Source organism: Gymnogyps californianus, chromosome 1 (assembly GCF_018139145.2).
Source record: "Gymnogyps californianus isolate 813 chromosome 1, ASM1813914v2, whole genome shotgun sequence".
Lineage (NCBI taxonomy): Eukaryota > Metazoa > Chordata > Aves > Accipitriformes > Cathartidae > Gymnogyps > Gymnogyps californianus.
This window is the reverse complement of record NC_059471.1, coordinates 127,999,455-128,017,830: the sequence shown is the minus strand read 5'-3', so window position 1 is coordinate 128,017,830 and position 18,376 is coordinate 127,999,455. Positions and strand designations below refer to the sequence as shown.

The 18,376-nt window shown below is 43.1% G+C and overlaps 1 protein-coding gene across 1 annotated transcript in view; it reads left to right on the top strand.

Moving 5' to 3' along the window:
- The window catches only part of LSAMP (limbic system associated membrane protein), a 1,011,998-nt gene that overhangs the window by 521,093 nt on the left and 472,529 nt on the right, over window positions 1–18,376 (top strand). The window lies entirely within an intron of this gene.

Here is an 18,376-nt window from a genome sequence, read left to right as displayed (position 1 = left end):
TCACAGTAACATGAGAAAACCTGCCTCAGTTTTCTAAGGGTGTAGGTCTGAGTGATGTAGTACCAAGGGCTAGGAGTCTAGCACTTTCAAGGGCACCTTTGGAGGTCAGAATAACTTGTTTGTATGAGCTTTTTTGCTGAAACCCCATTTACTGCTGATATGTTGTTTTAACTTGGTCAGGAAACAGTTATAAGTAGCAATATAATGCATCTGGCATCTGATAAGGACGCAGAATGAATGCAGTTTGCACAACATGGAGCCAAGGGAGGCAGCTGAAAAAGTATCTAGAGGGTAAAACATAAAGTAGGGGAACGCTTTTTTTTTTTAACCTTATAGCCTTCTCAGGGTTTGTTTAGTTCTTGTTTTCCTGTTAGAGAGCTCATGTCACCCACCATTCGTGCACATAAAAACACAAGTATATAAATTACATCCACCTAAATGATCACTGAAGGAAATGGCAGCATTTGCCCATCTTTAGTATTTTACAGCTTACCTTAGATGAAATCCCCAAATTAAGAATGAATATTTAGTTTTAACTTTCCTTTCCTGTACACATGCATTATAATAAAGCCCTTAAAGACAGTATAATAGCATATCAATTCTCAAATAACACAACGTAAGACATTCATATTTTTCTGTGAGCTTTGACAAACGTGTAGGATCTTGCAGCTGTTCAGTATTCTGGCTATTTCAGACAAACAGAGCTTAATGAAGGTTGCTTTTGAGAAAAGTATCTGAACAATGCATCACAGATGAAGAGATACTATAATGGCCATTGTAGTCAAAAGCGTGTATATGCTAACAGATACAGAGTTTTGCAGATAAATTGCAAAATGAGCTCATTACAGACACAGGTAAAGTCTTGCTCCCATTGCTGTCCATATTGCTGTTGGCTTGTGGTTTCAAAAAGTATGGCCCTGTAACTTGGCATTGTTCTTCATATATGTATTCTACCGTAATTTTACTATCAGCATTTAATACAATTAAATGCATTGGGCTTCCCTGGTTTAGCACAGCACTTCATGGCAGAAGACTGCTGTTCAAGAGGCTGGAAAACTGTCTTGGTATGACAGGCCTTCTTCTAAGACTTGTTGTGTTTCTGTTCCATTTCTGATCTCTCTGGCACTTGTTCAGTCTCAAGTTTCATGTATCAGCCTCTTACTGCCAGAGCTGCTGATTTTACCACTATTAAACCAGGCCCTGGGCTATAGTCTCCTTCATATTAGTTAATGATTATTTGGAAAACCCAGGAAGTTTCAGGACTCCTTTCTGTTCATAGTGACATCATAGCCTATTCAAGCAGAAATGCTGTGCATTTATACCAGTGAATGAAATATTTTGAGAAAAAACACTGTAATTCATGAACTGTTTATATGTATATCTGTCCAACCTGGAATTACGTGTCTTATAAAGGGGTCTTAGTAAGGCCTATTTTCTGACAGATTCTGGAGTCTGTTCCTTTTATCAAGAAAATTGTCTTCCTCTTTTTGATGAACTGCGTTTTGCTTTTGCTGTGATGGATCTTTCAGTGCCAAAGATTTTATTATTCTTAAAGAAATTCACCAGGACTGGCATGAGTTGAGGTCAGCCAGGACCAAGCAGAACGGTCCTTGCATAATCCTTTAGTATTTGAGGTTAAGTCACCTTATCTGCTGTATTACCTTTCCCTTCCTGGAAACAGCAGTCTTTGAGTTAAATCAACATACACATTCAGAAAATTGTCATAATCAGTTTTTCATGCAATGAGCACAAATTATTTCAGGCTACTTCAAATTTGTCATAGGCTTATTGGTTGCAATACGTAGTACAGAAGGACCACCTCTCTCTCTCTCCTTCTACCCCCTCAATGTCAAGAGGATTGGGGACAGGGGACAGAAGCAAGGACAAGTTTTGGATGAAATTTTATTGATTTGTTGAAAGAAGCAATAAGGGAAAGGCAGAAGATTTTGGAAAGCTGTGAATGCAGATGACCTGGGCAATATGTATTGAGTAACAGGGTTGAAAGCTATGATCCAGGAGACACAAAGAAACAGAATATTACTAGCAATTTAAAAAGAAATAGTTGATGCTGTTTTGCTTTAGTTTGAACGTATCACATACATAGAGAAACTAACTACAGTTTATTGATACAGTTTGATAACAAATTACATGTAAGCCTCAAATTAGTTTATGCTTCTGCACAAAAAGGTTGGCAAGATGTCACAAACCATGCACACTTAATACAACTGTGTGCGTCTGTTACTCTAGCAAATAGCTGGTAAAATTCTACAGTAATAAATTGCTATTCAGAAGTATTTATAATATCAAGGGAAAAATAAAGGAACCTAAATCTTTTGTTTAAAATATAATGCACAGTGCAGGCAAAATTATTACAATACATACCTTAAAAAGAAGGTAATTTACTGTTAAAATCTGTCAATTATTACAGGCAAGCCTACAAGAGTAATAAAATAAGCACACTGTCAAACATAAAAAAGAAACCCATGGAAGGGGCAGCTTACACATCTGAAGTTTTAGCAAAAAATGTCAGATAAATTTGAGAAATCATTTATGCATCTCCATCTCAGAACTCTGTGCAGAGGCGGGGAGAAACATTACAGTCATGTTGCAGGTGGGGTAAATAGAATTGCTTACAATTACAAACTAGATCTGTAGCAGAGCCAAGAAAAGGAGGCAGATTTTCTCTTTCTTCTTCACTTTGAATCCTATGTCCAATTTAGTGAAGATTGTGGCTCTAAAGTTATATTAAATTAGTTGTCTGTTCCCCCTCTCCCCTGACCTGTATAAACATAATAGTCCAGACCCTCAGCTACTAAAATCACTGCAGCTCCATCTGGCCCATTAATGTGTGTATACATGCCAGTGGACAAGATTGCAAGTTGTTACCTACTCCCTGCCTAACAAACCTGGCAAAAAACCAAGAGTAATAAACACATAAAACTGTCATTAAAAAAATTGCCAGCTTAGGTCTCAGAGATTTCTCCCTCTGCACCATGATGGTGAAGATAATATACAGCCCAAAATCCCCCATCTAATACTCTATCAATAAAGGACTATTCTTCCAGTGAGTGTTGAGTAGAATTCTGCAAGCCTAGTATAAATAGCCTACGTACATATAATAAGATTCTTCTCTCTTTTGAGAGAGAGAGAGAGAGAGAAATCTGCTGGGCTTTATGCAGGTAACAGGTTCCTAATCTCATGTCTCTATAACTTTAATAATGGAATTAATGACAGGATTAGCATAGCACATCAAGATGATCTCTCACGTGAAACCAACAGAATGTCATGGCAAAGGGCTGGTCAGCAGGGATGCTTGATGATAACTTTTTTTTTTTTTATTGGGTGTGGGAAAGCAGAGATGTACTTTCTCTAGCCTCAGTGCCTGGGATTTGGCAATATTCGGAAGTGTTTTGCCATGTGGGAAATTAAAATCTGCAAGTACAAAATTGGTTATTTAAAAACAAAGAACAGCAACAAAACCTGTGTTAGTTCAATTAAAGGGTCAGTGCAGGGAAGCCAAAATAGATTTTTTATTTGCAAGGGACTGGAAAAAGATACATCTACGTAGCAGGTATTTCTAATTAACCAATGAGAGCAAAGACACTTGTTCCACTTAATCACGAAGCAACAAAATGGAAAATAGCCCTTCTCATCTCAAGAATATGCTTTGGAAAACGAGCCAGGATGAAGAGAGAAGCTCATGGCATTTCAAGAATATGTTCTACTCTCCCTTTTTCCCCACCTCCCCTCCACCCTCTTTACAATCAAGGCTGCCTGAGCCTATAAGCAGGTATTTATTTTTAGTTTCATTTTAGGACTGGCTTAGCTGTTTGCGGTGAGCAGATGGGGATTTGATGTTACATTCTGTTTCAATTGTCTTTCAGTGAAATTAATTGCAATAATGATCCACTTTATTGATATAACTCATGTTTCCAGAAGTGTCCTACTGTAAGAGCATTAGAATCTAAGGAATTTAGAGTCATGTATCTAAATACGGGATTAACGCTAAAGATGGTCCTTGAGCAAAATCTTGGATTCAGGCAGCATGATACTTGAGAACTCAAGCAGAACTTCACATCTTACTCTTAGGGCTTTAATTGCTGCCAAACCAGCAGAGCTATCAGGTGTCTATTTTGGGTTCAGGCCTCCCATGTTGCCCCTAAAGGTTCTTGCATTTAGGGCTCTTTTCTAGGGCTCTCCCATCTGATGTAGTCCCCATGCCCTCCTCCATGTTGCACACGCCTCCTCATCTTCCTACACATCAAGAGAATGGAAATCTATTTCAGTTCCCGTTAGGCAGGTAATTAGTTTGATGGCATATCAGAAAGGCACTGAGACTAACGTGACTGCCTCCCAAGCAGCAAGAAGCATGAAGCTCCAGCAAGACCTGTGTTTTATATCCTGCCTCAAAACCAAACAAAGAGAACTGCTTTTTAATTCACCAGTTTTATCTCTCTGGGCTTAGTGAATTCTAGTGCTCATAAAAAGTGAGAGACGGCTACTGCAGGCTAAAGGCAAGCACAGTGCAAGTTTCATGCATACATACAGCTCTGCTAAATACACCTTAACGCTGACCCTGCGGCATGTCCTACTCTAATAATTCTTCCTCCCCTGGTCCCCTCTACTCCCCTCACCAGTTATTCCTTGGCATTTCTGTTGTGACTTCAACTTTTCTTTTAATATTGAAGGCTTGGGTGCCCCCTGATTAGTGCCTGAAACTTATGCTGAGCTGTGCAGCAGGTTTTGCGAAGGGTCTAGGGTGAAACCTTCTGAATTCATTGTCGCTTTTGATAGAGACCAGACAGTGAACTTTAGTTTCCAGATGAGGTAATGATTTGCTAGCTGATCCCCTATGGTCCTTTCTGACTTAGGATCTTCCTCTGGGGAGATGCCCGTACATTTAGGAATGAAGTAACTTTTACAGCACTCTTTCCTGAATTGGAAATCATAGGTATAGGCCTCTCCAAGCCTGTTTTCTTTACACTAAGTGGGAGTGTGTTATCCAAATGAGAAAATTCTTTCTTCAGTAGATGTTTTTCCATGCTTTGCTTTCCTTTTTAAAAACACAATGAAACTCTAAAGGCTGGAAAAGGTCAAATGTTTTACTAAGCTTTATTCAAGGAGGAGGAAGAGATCTATCATGAGAGAGTGTACCGAGACCACAGAAATGTCAAATAAGCAGATTATCTGGTTACCAGAATTGGGGCAGCTGGTCCCAGGTGACAGTAGCCCCACAACTTCTTAGCACTGTTTCATCTCTTAGCTTTAAGACTCCTTCAACTCTGTCAGACATAAAAAAACCCAAACCGTGCTTTTTTATATCAAAGAGAATTTCAGGCAGAGAATGAAATCCTGGCCCTATTTACATCAGAAATACCTAGCCATTGACTTCAAAGGGGTCTGGATTTCACCTGAGAACTATGATTTGTCTGTCTCATTCCGTAATGTAAAGTGACACATTCTCAAAGGCAAGTGAGAAAAGATCACTGCTCATTAAGGTGGGGGCATGGACTAGCTAGGAGATCTACATCTTGTCTGTAGGATAGACGTGACAGCCGTAGATCTTAAACTGTGCGGTATAGACTTGTTTTATACAGCCTATAGAGGCTAGCCTGTAATGGTAGTGGGAGTTGTGTCCAAGTGTAGGGTTGTAGTATGGACCCTCAATACAAGAAAATAAAAGGATTTAATAAATATCTACCTCTAACAAAAATTTCCCTCCATGAATCTCCAAGCACTTTGTACAGGAGGTAAGCATCGTTATCCCTATTAATCGGTTTTTCAGATTTTTCCTGCAGACATTTCTGGTTGGGTAAAGCCAGGTTGGCTGTGAGAGAAAGTGACACTTTTAATGATTCTCTTACGCTTTGTGGAGACCTAACTGACTGATGCTGTAGGCCAAGTTACAGTGTGGGCAGGACTGAAGCTTGCCTTGCCTTGCCGTATGTGTAATGAAAAACAAGAAAGGACAAATCACCGTGGTATTTTCATGCAGTTCTGGTAGGTTTCTCCCAGAGGTCAAGAGTTTCCATGTGCCGCTCCTTTGTCTTTGAGTCTGTGATGACAGTTTGGGGTAATTGAAATAATATGGTGGATTTTTGAACACCCACTTTGCTTAGAATAGCAGATTTAATCCTTATATTCTGCCTTGGACCTGTCTCATTACTTCACAGTGTTGGGGTGGGTTTATACAACACAGTGCAGAAGATCCCATTAGCTGAGTGCAGCAGCACACTGGTGTGTCTATACTGTGCTGAGTTTCAGATCTATGCGGTGTGGAGCCTGCTTGTGTACCTCTGGATGGGTGCTTTGCTGCATGGTGGTGAGTATGCTTTGGATGTAGAGGAGTTTTTGTTTTTTTCAGGAGTGTTTCAGCTGAGTTAGCCCACAATATTCTTCCAATTTACTGCCTGGACAGCCACCTAAAAGAAAGTCTTTGCCTCCTCCTGGCAAAGGTTTCTTCATTCATTTTCCGTACTCAGTCTGTTGATATTTTATAAATAAGATTGGTTGGCTCTAAGTAGTTGGAATTTTATTTATTCCTCTGACTTCTCTAAAATTCACAAGGTGAATGTATAAGCCTAGTCCGCCTCTTTCGCTATAAATGCAAGAGATGCAGGTATGATGCCATGTTTTTTATATATCAGAGGCCCTCCTAGCCTGAGTTGACCATTCTTAAACATTTCAAAGGCCACTGCTGGGTCAAGAAGTCCTTGTTAAATGCTATTTCTCACTATCATCAACCTTCCATCCTTTCAGCATTGGGGGAAAAAAGCATTGCTAACCTGTGTCTGTAAAATTCCAGTTACACTTGGACCTACAGAAATGGTGGTTTTGTCCCTTTGGTTGCTGGAAGTATACTAGCCAAGGTCCAGGACAGTGTTCAGTGATTTTTATTTCAAAACTGGCTGTTCACCCTGTGCATTTTTACAGTGTAGTTATTAAGGAATAGGGTATATGGAAATTATTTCAAGATAGGTTGCCTCCTGCTCTCAGGCCTTCTGTGATACTGGACAACTCATTTCACTTTTGCACATCAGGTTACCATTTTGGAGATTTCTTAGCGATATTAAAATGGGTTGTCCTCTTAAACATGTAATATAGAGAATCATAGAATGGTTTGGGTTGGAAGGGACTTTAAGATCATGTAGTTCCAACCCCCCTGCCATGGGCAGGGACACCTTCCACTAGACCAGGTTGCTCAAAGCCCCATCCAACCTGGCCTTGAACACTTCCAGGGATGGGACATCCACAACCTCTCTGGGCAACGTATTCCAGTGCCTCACCACCCTCATAGTGAAGAATTTCTTCCTTACATCTAATCTAAATCTACCTTCCTTCAGTTTAAAGCCATTACCCCTTGTCCTATCACTACATGCCCTTGTAAAAAGTCCTTCTCCAGCTTTCTTATAAGCCCCCTTTAAGTATTGAGAGGCCGCAATAAGGTCTCCCCGGAGCCTTCTCTTCTCCAGGCTGAACAACCCCAACTCTCTCAGCCTTTCTCCATAGGAGAGGTGCTCCAGTCCTCTGATGGTCTTCATGGCCCTCCTCTGGACTCACTCCAACAGGTCCATGTCCTTCTTATGTTGGAGGCCCCAGAGCTGAATGCCGTAATATGCTGAAGTTCTGATGCCAGGGAGTCACCCAAATATGTCTTGTTCTCTCACACCCTCCCTTAACATGTGAATCAGTTGTTAATGTTCCTTGCTTAAGATGGAAAGCAGCCTCCTTCCAAACCCAGTGATATATTTACAATTAGCCGTAAGACAGGAGATGTGGGCAGAGGAGACACAAGCAGGAGATGTGGGCAGGGGAGGCATATGCTTTGTACATGGTGGCACCAAATGGCACCCCACTGGAAAGAGTGCAGAGCCTGCCTGAGAAGGACCTCATATTCCTCTGGAGCCTGCTGTCTCATGTGGCCTCAAGAAGTACAGTTAGCTGACAATAGCTGCTTTGTGTTTTTAAGAGAATGTCTTTGGAGTTCAGTGATTCAGTTTCTCATAGCTGAGAGCTATGAATGCAGCAGAGAACTGTCATCACTTATCTCCTTCTACCTCTTTGTAGGAGCCGGTACCCCTGAGGAGCCACCACTGGCCCTGGTGCCTGTCTAGTTTGCTATCATGTGAAAATCACTCCTTTCGCCAGCCCTGGCTTGCCTGTGGCATCCCTAGAGAGCCACCTCTGTAACTCCCCAGTGCAACAAAACTCTTCGTGGGAGAATCTTGCTCCAGGCTCCAAGAACTCTGCTCCCTGCAAGCCACTGATGGTGGTTTTTTGCTTTACTGAACAGAAGGGACAAAGGAAAAAAACACTGAAGAAACCCATAAAAGGAATAAGAACAATGACAAAGCAGAGAAGAAATCCCAGCCACAACCACCTTCCACTTAGTGGGAGAGAAGAGGGGAACCTAAAGCTGCAGCACAAATACTGATTATTCCTGTCAAGGATTTGCTGCTGTTGCTAAGTTACTGGCCTCTTTGGAAAACCCTTGAAGTATGGGGTACATTAGGAGCTCATTAGGGTCCTGGGGACTTGCGCTAAATGTACGATATGTCTCCATGCTAAACGCTCTTCAGAAATAACAACAGAAACTTCCTGCCCAGAGTTTAGATGCTTTTCTTTTTTATTTCTCTGCTCCCCCTTACTTCTGCATCGCTCCATTTGTTCTTTTATGACAGCCAAGCTGTTTGACAGGATGGGAGACGTTACCTGGAATAGATGGAGATGAGCTCCACTTCACTTTCTAAAGTTTCTGGCTTTTCATGAAAGTTCCCCTGCAGGGGAACGCAGAGAAGGAGGAGGGACAAATGGAGATGCATCTCTAATCTGTTCAGTGTGGGTTTAATGACACTCCAGGGACTTTGCGTTAAGTTTGTGGAGTGAAGAAGTCTGAAACTTAGAAATCCGAGGGTGCAAGCTCCTCTCCAGCGTGTCAGGGAGGGCACTAAGGCCCATTTAACTTTGAGTGTCAGAGCCACAGAGCAAAATCCACAGCCCAGAGCTAGCTGCCTAGGTGTGACAGAGGAACCCCAGCACGCGAACAGATGGTGGGAGGACGGATGAGTTGTCCTCAGGGGGGATCTAGGCAGCATGCCTGCATCCAGAGATATCACACATGATCTCTACAGGGAGTTAGTAACGTGTCTGGGTTTAACAGAAAATATGTATCTGTGCTGTTTTACATAATATTTAATGAATGATATATTAGTAGCCCCAACAGGATTTTAGTTTTATGTAATGTAATTTATAAATTAAACAGTCCAGACTGGGTGGAGAAAATTAAACAGCAGGTTCACTAGGAACAAACTGCGGGTCTTAGGAACAGACAGCAACTATATTTACATGGATCATGTGCCGTTTAGCTAACTAGGCAGGAATTAAGTGGAGGAATACTCTTTCACATTGCAGAGTTTCCATAACTCATCAACCTGGCATCTACGTTTGAATTGGGAGCAAACCTCAGACTGTTGGGTTTGGGAGCAGTTTGGGGGGTGAGGGGGAAAGTGAAAGAGCTTTGTCTGCCCAGACCAGAACAGATGCACATAGGATCAGTCACCAGTTTTCCAGACCGATTTTGAGGATTCAGGGATAAGGGACGCACTCAAAGAGATGAGAGACTACCTGTGATCTTAGCATCATCAAATCTGGTGGCTGAGATGTCAAAAATATTTCTGGTTGAGAAAGCAGTAACTAGCAAAGTACCCGATGGGGAGAACGAGGCTAGACCTGTTTTGTGTCTTACACATGCAGGGCCGTGGGTTGCTGCAAGGTTTGTGAGAAGACAACTACCATGGAGGAAGCCAGTGTGCTTGTATGAACCCTGGATTGCTGCTCTTGTAGCTCAGCCAGTTCAGAGGAGACCTAGGCAAGATCTCTACAGCTAGATGAGAACCATGTTCCTAAGTTGTGTTTAATATTTCTTTTACCTGTAGCCTTTTTTTTTTTTTTCTTTTTTGGCTCTGACCTGTAACTTGAAAGCCTGACGTATTAAGTGCTGCTAAGTGAACTTTTGCTTTGACCTAAATATTAAGTTTGTCCTGTGCTGAAAGGACAGGAGAGCAGTGAGTGGGGTAAAACAGACAAAGTTAAAAGTGAGCAGTCTCCTTGGTGGCAGTGAGTCAGAATAAACCAATTACATGCAGCCAGTCCTCAAGGAATGGCACCTCACAATATCTTTAATGAGCATGGGGACAGGGAGTGGTTTCCACTCCCTTCTCCGCAAAGGAGCAGACTGATGGCTTTTTGCAAGAGAATTCCCTCTGCAAAAGTCAAACAGCTGAGAATAAATGTTCCCCTCTGCCCTGGTCCTGCATAAGCCTGAAGCCCCATACAAGTTTTCCCATGTGTTGTATGGGGGAAGTTAAGGAGCTCAAAATGGCATTCACCTACAGGAGTGCATGGAGGGATCTGCCCAGGTTAACAAGAAGGATAAGAGGGTCTTAAAACTCACTCCTGTCTTGGGGCTTTGCAAGTGTTTTCCCCTGTTGTAGGGTTACACTCTACTCCTTTTCTTTAAAGGTCCTTTTTCTGTAGGGCCTTTGAGGTGTCAGGGGGCAGCCTCCACTAGTGTAGCGATTAAAGCAAACACTCAGAAAAGGAGTCTTTGTGTCTTATACTGCTAAACAGAAGAGAGCCAGGGATCAGGCTGCATGGCATGGACCAGCTTCCATCCGTACTGCTTAGGTGGCAGTTTAGCTGCCTCTATGGGAAGTTGGTTTTAGAAGGTGCTCGTTGGAGCAGTGCAAAACTCAGTGAGAGGGAGGTAACTGTTAAGTACTGTGGACAGGCAGGGCCCAGAGCTTGATTTCAGTCCTTGTAGCAATATGAGACATCATTTTGGTCCAGTTTCCTCCCTGCATCAGAGAGCTCAGGTGAACATCTGCTTCTAGGCCAGGAAGGAAGGATAGCACCTAACCTTCCTGTTTTCACTTTGTATTTGAAGATTTAGAAGCTCAGAGTAAGTATGACCGTTCTGTTAAGTAAAACAGACACAACACTTATGCCACCTTCATACTGAGCTTGCTAAATTGCCTGCAGAGGCCAAGAGTGCTTCGTCCCCATCTGCAGAGACCAAAGGGTGGTATTTTTTCCTGAAAACCCCCTCTTTTCCTTGTTGTAGTTGCAAAGAAAACTTACCAAGCATAAACTAAGCCCAATCAATATAATATCTGCCTGATCAGTTTCACTGAGGGAGAGTTGATACACCTCCAGTCATTTGTGTGTGATCTTAACTCTGAAACCTAATGACTTGATTTTAATGTCAATGTTCTTTACTATTTCCCTGCTCTTCATGCCAGCAAAAAGCATGCAGGGTCAAGGTTTATCCGTAACTGCTGTCTGTGGTGGCTGGCAGCAAGCAAATGGACATTGTGGAGGCTTTCTGCCATGGGCGAGTTTAAATCTCTGTCCTTCAGTTTTCAAGCTGTGTTCGACAGCACCTCATTGCTAAATAGGATCCTGGGACCAAAATATTTAATGATATTCTGCTGAAAATCTGCCTTTCCCATGTGTCCTCAGTGATGCAGGCCCACAGTCTCCATAAGAAAATCTATTGCATGTCAAGAAGACAAGAGCTGCAGAAAATAACTGGAATATAATGCTTATATAAATAACACAGGGAATTCAGTATTAGTTGCAGTATTAATTACATGAATAACGAGGATATAATATTCAACTGGCATCCTTAAAAGTGCCCCTAAATCTGCTGCAGCAGTTCCCACGTGCTGCACTGGAGGTTGCTTTAATTTGAGGCCCTTCACAGAGTTTCAATCATCTCGTTTGCTACAGAGAACACAAGGCTCTGGCTCCCCTGCTTCGCTCGTAGGTTTGGGGGGGGACTAATTAACTGGTGTTCGAAAAGCCCTTGGAAGAGAAGTATTTGCCTTGATCAGTGATAAAGGGCCCTGAAATAGCTGTGGAGGAGGACACAGCCACTTTCCCTACTGATAAGGCATGATTTCATCAGCATCATCGCAAGGTGTCTGTCCAGCTACATCTCCTTAAAAAGCTGCAACCCCAATTGTGGTATGCCTTAAAAGCCAGGATGACTTTCTTTTCATGTTTATGTATGCTCCCATCATGGGCAGCGACAGCAACAGCCTTGAGCATTTTGGATGTAGTGGGGACTGTAACAGTCACTCACTTTGATGAGCATCAAATTCTCACAGAATTAAAACCAACAGACACCTTGGCTAGCCCCAGCTCTGTGATTAGTGCGGGTGAGTGAATGGATGCTGCCACCTAGCAGCTGAGACGGGCTCCTACCGGTATCCAAGACAGCTTCTCGCCTTCAGTGCCAGGTCTCCTACCTTGAAGCAAGTTTGTTGACTATTAATTAGTTTCACAGGTGAAGGGCTTTTCTTTTTCCGTTTACATCATCATCACAGCATGTTGGGCTAAACACTTTGAGTGGTCCTTGCTGAAAACAGCAGTGCGAAGCTAGGAAGCTGTGTGTGCATCTGTGAATCCTGGCGTCTGTGTGTGTTTGTATGAACATGTGTTTGTATGTGCGTTCATGTGAGTTTATGTGCACCCAACCTTTCTAGGAATGAGAGAAACCTTTCAGAGGCTGGTCACCATAAGGCAAGAGACAACTGCCAAGTCTAATAGGCCAGAGTTCAAAAGAGAGAGGGCTGACTTCTCGACTTGCAGAGGTAACACAGGATCACAGAAAATTCTGAGGGAAGATAGCTGTGTTACTAGTTTGACCTTTATAAGGGTAAATCCAGTCTCTGAAGATCAGGCTAGCTGATGCAGAGTGGATACCTGATCTTCAAGCCAGGGGCTGAGAGATGTTGGTGGTGCGGGTGGAACACATTTAACTGTATTTTTCAGAAAACTGAATGATCTCTACAAGGGTCTAGTCACTGTTTTACTAGACATGTCCCAAAACTATGGTCTCTGCTGTAAAAGGCTATGGCCAGTGTTCAAGGAGACAGGAGGTAAAGGGCTCTAAACTCTTCAGAAAAACGTTTGGAGTGACTGGGAGTAGAGTGAAATTCAGGAATTACCAGTTCATGTGAAAGGCAGACCCTATCCCATTAAAATGTGTGTGCATACTCACACATGTCAAGGATGGTATGAATAGTGCATTTCCCAAAGTTGTCTTTGTTCCTAGTCAGATAGTCTTATATCCCATTTTAATTCTGAAATGGTTTGTTCTGGGGAAGGAGAGGGGGACCGAGGAGATTCATGTCCTGTCTGCCCCTTGCAGTCCTGCTAGAGGTGAGGCACTTACCCCATGCTGCCCAAATTCCAAGTGGTATAATGGCAACGCCACCCACTTTTAAGCAGGTGCCTGTAGCAATGCACTTTCTCAGATCACTGACACACTGTCCCCACCTACATATCATACGTTTTCACCTCTGTCATCACTGCCATTTTGCTTTGCTTTTGGCTGTGGCTTTGTGTAGGAGAGGGAGATAATAAACACTGTTTTCCATCCTTCCCACTGGACCTTCCCCTTCTGCTTGTGTTTGCCTGCCTGTCCATCTGCACCCCATGGATGTCAGCCTCTGCTGCTGCACTGTGTGACCTTGTGGGTGACCGTGCAGTCATCCACCTGCACCCTCTGTCTCTTTAGTAACTCCTTCTGCTTCCTTCACTGCATATCCCCACCCCCAGCAGCCTCCCTCTCGGCTTTGCACACTTGTGCCACATGTTCCTAGTCCTGCTCTTTGCCTTGCCTCCTGACACCTACCCTGCTGCCCCTCTGCATACCTTCCACTCTTGCCTCACCACACCTTCCACCTCTCACGTTTTTTCCCTCCAGTCTTGTTCCTGTCTGATGCAGTAGGGCAGAGAGACGCTCTTTGCCTAACCTGCTCTGCAGCAGGGAGGCAGGGGAAGAGTGCGGCTGCTCCCCACAGTGAGACATGGAAGGGAAAAAACCTCTGCAACATCAGAGAAAAGGGAATGCTGGTCTGTCCTTTGCCACGTTTTGCTGCAGCCTGGTTCTTCCTTCCACTGGATGGACAAACTATGCAGCTGCAAGTGGTACAGGCTCCATCCTACTTTCAGGAGATTTCTCTACTGCTTCCACACTGAGAGCCTGTGCAATTTTAGTTGCACTTCCACTGATGCTGACCAGCTGAATGACAACCATGAAGTTTGTAGGTGATGATCACACAGCTATAATAGAAAAATCTCTTACTCCACAAGGCGCCTCTATTTGGGGTCTAACTGCTATTCGGTACCTGTGTATGCCCACAAATTGCTCAGGCAATAACATGTTTACACTTGAATTTCAATTGCTTGGAGTGCATATCTGTTTGGGGAGTGGAATTCTCCTAGGAAATGAGGGCAGAATGGTACAAGAAATTGCTCATCTGTATCAAACTAATGGCCCATCCAGTCCAGTATTCTGTCCTAACCATTGCCAGTGCTGGATGCTTTAGATAGACTTGTAACAACCCCCTGGTGTGCCCAGTTTTACAATGCTACATAATAGGGAGACATTGCTTTCTGACCCCAACTTGCGATCATTTTATACCCTGAAGTGGGAAGACTAATAACCCATATGGTTTTATTCTAGCAAGCCTAGCTGCAGATGCTATTCTTGTAAGGTCTAATCCTTTTCTGAATCTTGCTAATCTGTTTTCCTCTATAATATCCTCTGGCAACAAGTTTCACAGGTTAATTATACGTTGATTGCACAGTCTTTCCAATCATAGACACAGTTCTGTTGTACCTCATCTTATCCGTATGTTTTTAAGTCTCTTTCAGCAACCAGAAGTGCCTGCAAATTTATTTCTGCAGGAAAATAATGAAAGAAACTCACTTTATACTGAATTCTGCATGCACAGGCCTCGAGTTACTGATATTATCTCAGTTTCCTCTGAATTCAGAGCATGCTTCTTTCCAAGTAATCTATCTGGTATAGCTATAAAGAACTTCTCCCTGAGGTTCTGCCCTACAACTCATGCCTCTAAAATTCACTCTCCCAAGTTGTCTATAACATACCCCACTCCCAAGTCAGTGGTATGTCATCTAGCCAGACTACAGCCGAATCATGCCTTTATGTGCTTATATTCCACATTTCCTGCTTCCTGATCTTCACAACTCACCTGGATGCTACATACTAGGACCTTTTGCACCCCCAGAGAACAAACAGCCGCCACCAACCAGCCCATATTCCCTTGTGGTCCCGCTGCCTTTCAAGGGAAAGCTGGTGATTACTCCAAAAAGCATAAGTAATTTTGATAGCACATTTCCCTATGGGAGCAGGAGGGATTCCCTGAAGTATGCATGTCTTCTCTGTGCCCAGGTATAATGCTTTTTTCTAGAAGCTCTTGATGTGCTGCCTGCACTCTGTCCCCAAAACTGCTTGACTCCCTGACTGATGTGTCGTATTTGCTGTATGTGCTGCAGAACTGTGTATGTGCATGAGTGATGTAGTGTTAGTATCTGTACTCTTCCCCTGTTCGTGTTGCCCAGATGAATATATAGTGGAAGGTGAAAGGTACTTTAATCTCCCATATTAATATCAGCCAGTGCAGCATGGTTACCCAATATGGTGTGGCCTTGCACCCACCCCATCCAAACTGGTGTTGGATTCTCAGTCTGTTTTTTCCAGGCTGCGTGCCTCTGAACTGCATTTTTTCTAATTGAAATGGTGGTTCCCATGGTTCTCCGCTTCTGATGTCCCGATTTTGGCCTTGTGATCTTTCTGACTCCTACACCGGTCTGCAGTTAGCTGTTCCACGTCATCATTTTAGTCCTGATCCAATGAGTCTTCCGTGAGCATGAGCGAGCTGTGGATGTATCTAAGCACATAGTCTTGAGGATCCCCAAGTATATCCAGTGCCTGCAGTAGAAGACAGACTGCCACTGAACCTTGCTACCTCCCTCTTGCCCGTCCCCAACAGTACTCCTAGTTGTGTCAGGATCTGCTGAGTGCGTGTCCACTTCAGAGCTCTTTACATATTGATTACACTTGTCAGGCCAGGTAATTGTTAAAAATCTCAGCTTAACAGAATGGGAAAGTGAGGCAGAGGGACCTATAATGACTTGCCCGAGGTCATCTTGTTTCTTAGCCTAACATCCAACTCTTCTCCTCTTGTCACTTATCTCAACTACAGGGCCAGTTTTCCTCCTGACATGCAATTTAAATGCTGCTATGACTCCCACACTTCTCTGTTAAATGGCTGCTCTATAAATAAAGTTTCTATTGAAAACGGCACATTAGAAAAATGCTACTACATCATTTTTTTTTTTATTGTGAGGTTTTTAATTCATCACAGAGAAGCCCCCCTTAAAAGTTAACTACCTTACCCATTCCTCTTCTCTCTTCATGCTCTAGAAAGGAAGACCACTTACACATAACGAGCCAAATTAAACATACTGGTACAAACAAGAAAGTACAGAGAGCAATCACTGAGCTAATCCTCTTGGAGCCTCCTTCAATACAGGGTGGAAAGGTAATTTTTCCTTACCTGGTGAAGATATCTCTCCTGTAACATGTGGAAGCAGACACATGAGGAAGTGTCTATAACAAGAACAAGAAGTCTAACATCTGTATGTAAGCAGGAAAACGTAGGGCTGAGTGAGGGTAGACTCACTATTTTAAGTTGCATGTTGAAGTGTCTGTTGAAGTCCTTCCCTTCAGATTTCTTTCCACTATTTCCTAAATTATTAATACCTTTTCTGCCAGAAATTTTTCTTCCTTTCTATACTGTGCCCAGAAATCCAAGCAGCTCATAAAGTCTAACTACAGTTATAAAATAGATTTGAAGTTTGAAAAGAAAGTAAGACGATATTGCATTGAGAGTTACAGGGTGGGTTGGAAGAAGGAAGAGTAGCAGCAATGATGTTTGAGCTAGTCCTTCCTGCTTCCATTTTTACCGTGCCTCTTTCAGGGGTGGATGGACACTGACCTCACCTCTCCATCTACAGCACTATCATACTGTTATATGACAGCTGTGAAGTATATTGGAGTGATGCACGTAAAGTGCTTTGTGATCCTGGGACAGGAGGGGCTAGGGAAGCACAAACTGCTTTTCTAAGCTTGTTGGCAGACACCAAGGGATTCACACTTCTCTTCTCCCTCTGGTAATGGACTCCCGCAGAGAATGTACCAAGCGTAATGCCTTTCTTCAATCCATCTGTGTGGGGAGGGTTTTATGGAGCCCTCCCTGCGGCTGGGAAACGGAATTTAAAAGCTTCTTCCCAGCAAGTCTAACCCCTCGGAAATAACACTGGCATTGCAAAAGAAGGTGGCCACCTGGTTCTCTGGCTGCCTGCTGTCAGGCAGCAAGGCCTAATGAACCTCTCAGGGGGAACATCCGCAGAGGGAGGATGATGAGTCTAATAGGCGCTTTGGTCCCTGGGGTTGGGAGGCATAAACAGCAGCAGGGATGGTGCTTGTGAGGGGGAGAGATGAAAGGCTGACAAGCGTTCTCGCCATCTTCCCGCTCAGCATTAAGCTTCCCGCGTATGGTGGCTGGTGGTGTGTGAAAGTGGGGATACAAAGTTGGTACAGTAGGACTCATCTCTTCGTTTTACAACAGAGCTACTTTTCTTTCCTGCCTGCCTTCTCAGCCCAGGTGCTGCCCATGCTGTTGGCTCTGATCAGCTGCTCAATAGGTGTGTCATCAGCTTAAAAGGCACCTCGGCAGCTGAGAGCCTGAGAAAGCTGAGGTGGTTCTTTGGAGAACCAGGGATGGTATATGCTCTGTGGAGTTTGAGGCAAAAGCTGCCGCTACCCTGTGATTTTGGTTAAGGCCACAATCACCTTCCTGCCTTATGAACCAGGAAAAGGGACATAGCATAGGAGCATCTACCCTTGTCACACCTCTAGCCATATGTAAGCCTTTCTCTTTTAGCTCATTTACTGGTTGCTGGCCTAGCTATGTCCAAAGCTCAATCAGCCAGCTAACCCCTTCAGATGAACACTAAGGGCTGTAGATAATGTCAAAAATAAATTATGCTTTCTCCTTCTGTCAGTATCTGTAGAAGATCTTTAGAAGAGCTGTACTTAATGGAAGTACCTTACTCTGTGTTTACTAAAGGTCTGCTGTTTTCTGGTAAGATTATTTACTATATTCTAACCAGGTACTGCAAAACTACTGAATTTTGAGAGTTAGAGAAGGAGCTATTGCTTGCTTTATTTTTTGTTACATTCTGCAAAAAGGTGTGACAGTATTTGTAGAAGATCTTTAGAAGAGCTGTACTTAATGGAAGTACCTTACTCTGTGTTTACTAAAGGTCTGCCGTTTTCTGGTAAGATGATTTACTGTATTCTAACCAGGTACTGCAAAACTACTGAATTTTGAGAGTTAGAGAAGGAGCTATTGCTTGCTTTATTTTTTGTTACATTTTGCAAAAAGGTGTGACAGTGGTTTATAATCTGTAATGAGTGTGATCAGTCCTGTTT